This window comes from Manis javanica, chromosome 10, assembly GCF_040802235.1.
Source record: "Manis javanica isolate MJ-LG chromosome 10, MJ_LKY, whole genome shotgun sequence".
NCBI classification, from domain to species: domain Eukaryota; kingdom Metazoa; phylum Chordata; class Mammalia; order Pholidota; family Manidae; genus Manis; species Manis javanica.
The window spans coordinates 108,911,815-108,917,460 of record NC_133165.1 but is presented as its reverse complement, the minus strand read 5'-3'; the positions used below and the strand labels follow the sequence as shown (position 1 = coordinate 108,917,460).

At 47.8% G+C, this 5,646-nt stretch overlaps 1 long non-coding RNA gene across 3 annotated transcripts; it reads left to right on the top strand.

Annotated features, from left to right (window-relative positions):
- Window positions 1-371: 371 nt before the first annotated feature.
- On the top strand, window positions 372-4,811 carry LOC118970302 (uncharacterized). 3 transcript variants are annotated; one of them, XR_012121597.1, is made up of 3 exons: window positions 372-516; window positions 736-1,132; window positions 4,555-4,811. It is a non-coding gene; the product is annotated as an uncharacterized lncRNA (long non-coding RNA). The 3 variants fall into 3 exon arrangements; XR_005058192.2 differs by having other exon boundaries at window positions 377-541; XR_005058191.2 differs by having other exon boundaries at window positions 377-619.
- The last annotated feature ends 835 nt before the right edge of the window (window positions 4,812-5,646 follow it).

Genomic DNA, 5,646 nt, shown 5'->3' with positions numbered 1-5,646 from the left:
GAATACTCTTGGGCATAATTTTCAGTGTGTGTGTGCTTTGGTTAGGACAAGCCCTCAAGTTCACTTTCTTAGGTCTCTCGAGGTCTTGCCTTCCAAACCCCTGTCCCCTCGACGCCCAAGAGGCCTTGTGTGACCTTGACTCAGCCACTGGGAAGCCACCTCTGCAGGGGCTGAGGAGAATGAGGTTGTCCAGGGAAGGGACCAGGACCTGTGGGGGCCAGCTCTTTCCCTCCCCTGCCCCTTCTCTCCCTGTCTTCTGTCCCTGCCCATGGTTTTGCTGAATATGGGTATTTCTCTGGCTCTGCATACACAGAACGCTGGTGCTAATTTTATGCCCAAGCTCTGATACAGTGTAATTTGAGGCCAGACACTCTGTCAGCAGTGGGCTCCCATCCTGCTGTGCTGCGGTTCCCACATCTTCTACTCCACCCCCACGGTTTCTGCTGCTGCAGAGGATGGAGACGGAGACAGAGGACTAGCCAGGAAGAGGAGCCAGACTTTAACGCATTCCACTAAGCAAGTATTTACCGAGCCTTTTGGGGTGGGTACAAAGAAATGCCTGAAGTGGCCTCTCACATATGGAGAAGCGACTTTGGATAACCTCCACTTCCCCCAGTATGTGAGTAAACAAGTCACTGAGCAGTCGCAGTTGGGTGGCTCCCTGCCTGTGCACTAAAGCCCAGATACTTTACTCATAGAAGAAATGTATTTACTCTGGCCTTCCCTTCCTGCCAGGTTACTTGGAGAGCACACTTTACCTGACGCTGACAACGCAGAGACTTGAAGCAGCAAGTTAGGAGGAAGAAAACCGCTAAGGGCGATTGGAAGCAAATGACAGTTAAAGGACATTCTGACAATGACACAGGATGGAATGCAGAAAAAAATAAGCTCAAGAACTTGAATTGGAGTTAATGCCACGGACTGTCCAGTGAGGGGGCATTGCTGCATTGTCAAGGTTTACTGATGATCAGTCATAGCCGCATCTCCAAGAAAGCTCAGTACACTCAGACCAGACCCGAGCGACTCCCAGAGCCTGAGCAACGACTGGATCTAAGTCACAAATGCACAGCACTCTTCAAACCTTCCGCCTTTGGGTGCCGGGGTGAGAGAAAACACAGTGCTCGGTTTACAGGTAAGGAAACCCACCTCTGCATAGCCAGGCTCAGGGCTAAGAGCTCCAGCAGCAGGAAATGGAAGCAGGGGCTGGGGACAGGCAAGCTTCTTCTTCAGAACCAGGAGATGCCCCAGGCGCTCATTATGGGAACTCAGCAAATGCCCGCTGCCTGAGTCAGTGACTCGCCTGGGAAAGAGAGGGGAATCCCAGATTAGACTGAGCAAGATTCCTGGGGTTTCCTCATACACTGAATTCCCCAAACCTGACCCACATGTGTCTCCTTTTATAATTTATGAGGGGAGCTTCACTGGATTGCCTCCCGGAGCCATAAACAGCCATCCATGGCAGGCCCCCAGGAGTGGTATTTGAAGACAGGGAGGGGGTGGATGGAGCCAATCAGACAGCAAGCTCCCTGAAGGCAGAGGGCCCAGCCCTTCACCTGATGCCCCAGCACGCAGCACAGCTGGGGCTGGGGCTCAGGTGCCCTGGCTCTGGCATGCACTAACCTCTCTGACCATCGGTTCATTTTGCTAAATAGAAAAAACATTTGCTTCATACAACTACCGCATTATTCGTTTGTTCAAACGTATTTAGGGCCAGTTATGTACCATACACCTACTGTGTGCCCAGCTCCAAATGGAAGTCATTGTTCTTGTGATACATACCTTCTGGAGGTGTGTTACATAAGATGATGAATGCCAAGAGCTTAGTACAATGCCCAGCCCATGGAAGGTGGTCAGTAAAGTATAGGTGCTAATATCATGGATGACTTCCTTGATGTGGCTTGGTCCCTTCTTGGTCTATCTCTTCTTGCACACCTTGCTTCCCTCTGCCTTAAGATTCATTACATTACATTTAAATTTCCCCCCATTTCTCATCCACTCTCACTGCACTTGTGGAAATGGCTCTGCACTCAAGCAAAATGTTGACAAGAATAGACCACCAGGGGGCACAGCGACACAGCAACCCAATTCCTCTGGAGAAGGAATGTTAGAACCCTTAATAGAAAGATCAGTCCAACTGGAGGGTGGAATTGTGAGCTAGCCTGTCAGAACCGGGCCTGCTGGATCCTACTGCCTTCTCCAGACAGCCCCATCAGTCAGAATCTGAGCCAGACTCATGGGAAGATGCCCCCAGGGGCTAAAAATCCTGAATCTCCTCCCCATGATCATAAATATCTTAACAGCCGAGATGCACTGAGTTTACTCCTTAACCACTCTTGCTCCATAAACTTGCAGGAGTACATGAGTCGGCACTTGCAAAGCCCTTAGAACAGTGCCTGGCTCAAAATCCAGCTCAGTACATGTTGGCTCTGATTATTGTTACTTAATCCTTACACCAACCCTCATAAAATATGTCATATTTTTATCCCTGGTCTGGAGATGAGGAAACCAAGGCTCTGTGGAATTAGGAGACTGAACCAAAGTGACTTAGTGAGTGAGTGGCTAAGTATGATTTTGACCTCAAATCTGGCTGATTCCAAAACCCACACTGTTAATAACTGTGCTATACAGGTCCCCATTCGTTCGTTTATTCATTCCTTAAGCATTCATTTAGCATCCACTCTGTATAGATAAAGGCAACTGAAATGAATCTGGCATAGTTGCTGCCCTCAGGGAGCTCACACTCCTGCTGATGTGCACACACAATATGCATGCACATGCATATGCACATATACAGGCAGGCAGGCAGGCATGCACGTGCATATGCACCAGCATGCACACAGCCATGCATGCACGCGGAGAGTGCACATAGAGACATCCATAAACATACATGCACAGAGAGACCTCTGTATTATATACATGCCCATACATACACACTTGCCTACAGAACAAAGTGCAGTTGGGGGGAAACCAGGAGATACATGTTAAGAATCAAGTTTCCCTGGTTCCATGCCCAGTGCTGTCTTCAGTCCCCAGAGGGCTGCAAACACAAATGTCTCCAGGGGCCTGGCAGGTATGCTCAGTTTCATATGGAGCCTGCGGGGGAGGCAAGGCAGGTAGGCTGTGGCTAAGGTCTGCCTATCCATGCCATCACCTTCTGGCACAGAACTCCAAGGACTGCAAGAATTCTAAATTTGAACTTGGATTTTCAGCTTGTCATGAAGGTATACTTGTCAAGGTAAAAGGGTAGTACTTGTTTTATTAGCAGTTTGTTGGCTTGATCTGTAGCTTTACATATTTAGACACACAGTATGTGAGCCTTCATTTCTACTATTGCTCGAGTCCTGGAGTGTCAGGGGTCAGTAAGCAGGGCAGAGGGACATGTAGGCCGCAGTAATCCTCTGCAATTCATTCAAAGAGGAAAAAGAATCCATTAAGGGTTTAAATGAAGAGTGATATAATCTGATTAACGTTTTTAAACAATCCCTTTGCTGCTTGGATGGTGGCTCACAGGAGGTGGCATTGTAAGTAGACTAAATGCATGCTTCTAACAGCATTCTAATTCAATTTTAAGAATCAGCCTTATGGAGGTATAATTTACATACAGTGAAACTCGCCAACTTAGAGCATCCAATGGGTTTTGACAATTATGGAACCACCACATCACAGTACAGGCCATTTCCATTACCCCAAAAACATCCCTCATGCTCTCTGCAGCCAATCCCCACCCTTCCCCACTCCAGGCCCTGGCAACCACTCATCTGCATCCTATTGTTCTGTTTGGCCATTTCTGAAATTTCACACAAATGAAATCATGGAGCGTGTGGTCTTTTGTGTTGTGTCTGCTTTTATTCATATAGGATAAGCTGTTAAAATTCATAGTGGTGATGTGTGCATCAGTGATTTATCCTTTTTATTGCCAAGTAGTGTTCTATTATATAGATATACCACCATTTGTTGTCCACTGATGGACATTGATGGTTGTTTCCAGTTTGGGGTTATTAAAACAAAGCTGAGGCAAACATTCTAGCATAAAGGCTTGTGTGGACACGGGCTTTCATTTCTCTTGAATAAATATCTAATTTTAGGGTGGTGGGTCATATGGTAGGTGCATATTTAACTTTATAAGAAAATTGTTTTCCAAAGTGGTTGTACCATTTTGCATTCCCACCAGGGAATCAGGAGGCAGATGTGCCAAGGTCCAGGTTCACAATGGCTCAGAGACGGTGGCTCCAGGTCTGTAAAGACCAGGCATCTAAATTCAGTCAGAGCCTCTGGGCTGGTTTTCAAACTACCTACCTTCTCTTGGCTCCAAACCTACCTTCTGTGCTCAGCTTTCTGGCGCTGGGTTAAGTCTCCAGACCACATTTCCGCTTTGCTGGTGGATGCCCATTAGTCTCTGCCAACAGGGGGCACTAGAGGAAGACAAAGAGTGGAGAGGAGGAAGGCATTTGCCTCTTTGTATTTGTTCATTGTACCCAACAGTGCTGCCCTGGAAGCCACAGTTGATCCCAGTAACACTTGATTCTAGTTTTTATTTTTTTCCCACATTCTCAGGATGAGCCTTACCCACCTCCTCCTCAGAGGGCTGAAGTGCTGAGTCCCAGCTCCATGGGGCTCTTCTCCAAGCTTCTGAGGCACAAGCACAAATGAGGTGACATCCCCTGCACCAGCTCCCTCCTCCAAGCTTCCAGGTGGGGATGACCCCACCTTCTTCCATTGCATGGCTGCAGGAAGCAGTTATTATCTCAGTGTCCCCTTTTGCCTTTTCAGTCTTCCAAGATCTGTTGAATCAATCTCCTCTACTAAATTCTCACTGCTAAAATCATTTGTGTACTTTCTTGTTTTCCCAACACCCCACTGGCCTCACAGGCCACGAGTCCAGCTCCCAGCCAGCTAGAGTGTCCTGAGGGAATCAGGACGGTCAGGCAGGCTGAGCCTCATGTTGGAGCACAAGGATGGGCCCTTGGACAGTTTGTTAGAATAGTCGGTTAGTTAGACACGAGCAGGAGAAAGCAGCCAGTCCATCACCAAGGAAGACTCTGCACTGACCAACCCTTAAGCCCTCCTTAGTTCCCATTTTGACAGCCAGGGACACCTAGCTTATCAGGAGGCCCAGGACCACAGGGCTTCCCTGATTACAGGGCATGAGAAGACTTTATCTGAAGGTAGCCCCACCTCATTAAAATGACATCTAAATCTAATCAGCATTGTGGTTTTGGACCCCAGTGGGCTTTGCTTAAGTGCCTATGGGTGCCTGCATACTGAGAAAAAGGTTGTATAACCTCGAGCTGTCAGTCAGCCTGTCAATCAAAAGACATAAGACTCAGGGCAGGACTGTGCCATCTTAAGAAAACATAGGCAACCTAACCCTAAAAGTGGGGCTGCTCACGTTTCCAGACAGCCCGCTTTCCAGTCTCGGGAGTGTGCTTTTTGCTTGAACCCAGTAAATTCCTCACTGCTTTTTCTCACTACCTGGTTTCTCAACTGAATTCTTTCCTTCAAGAAGACAAGAATCAGGGGAACACAATGTGTGCCAGAGGTAACAAACCCAGCCCATCACTCTGACTGGCAGTGTCTTTATCTGTAAAGGGCAGCCAGCTAGAGCCTGATATAACTGAGGGCTCAGTAAATATTTGAGGAAGGAAC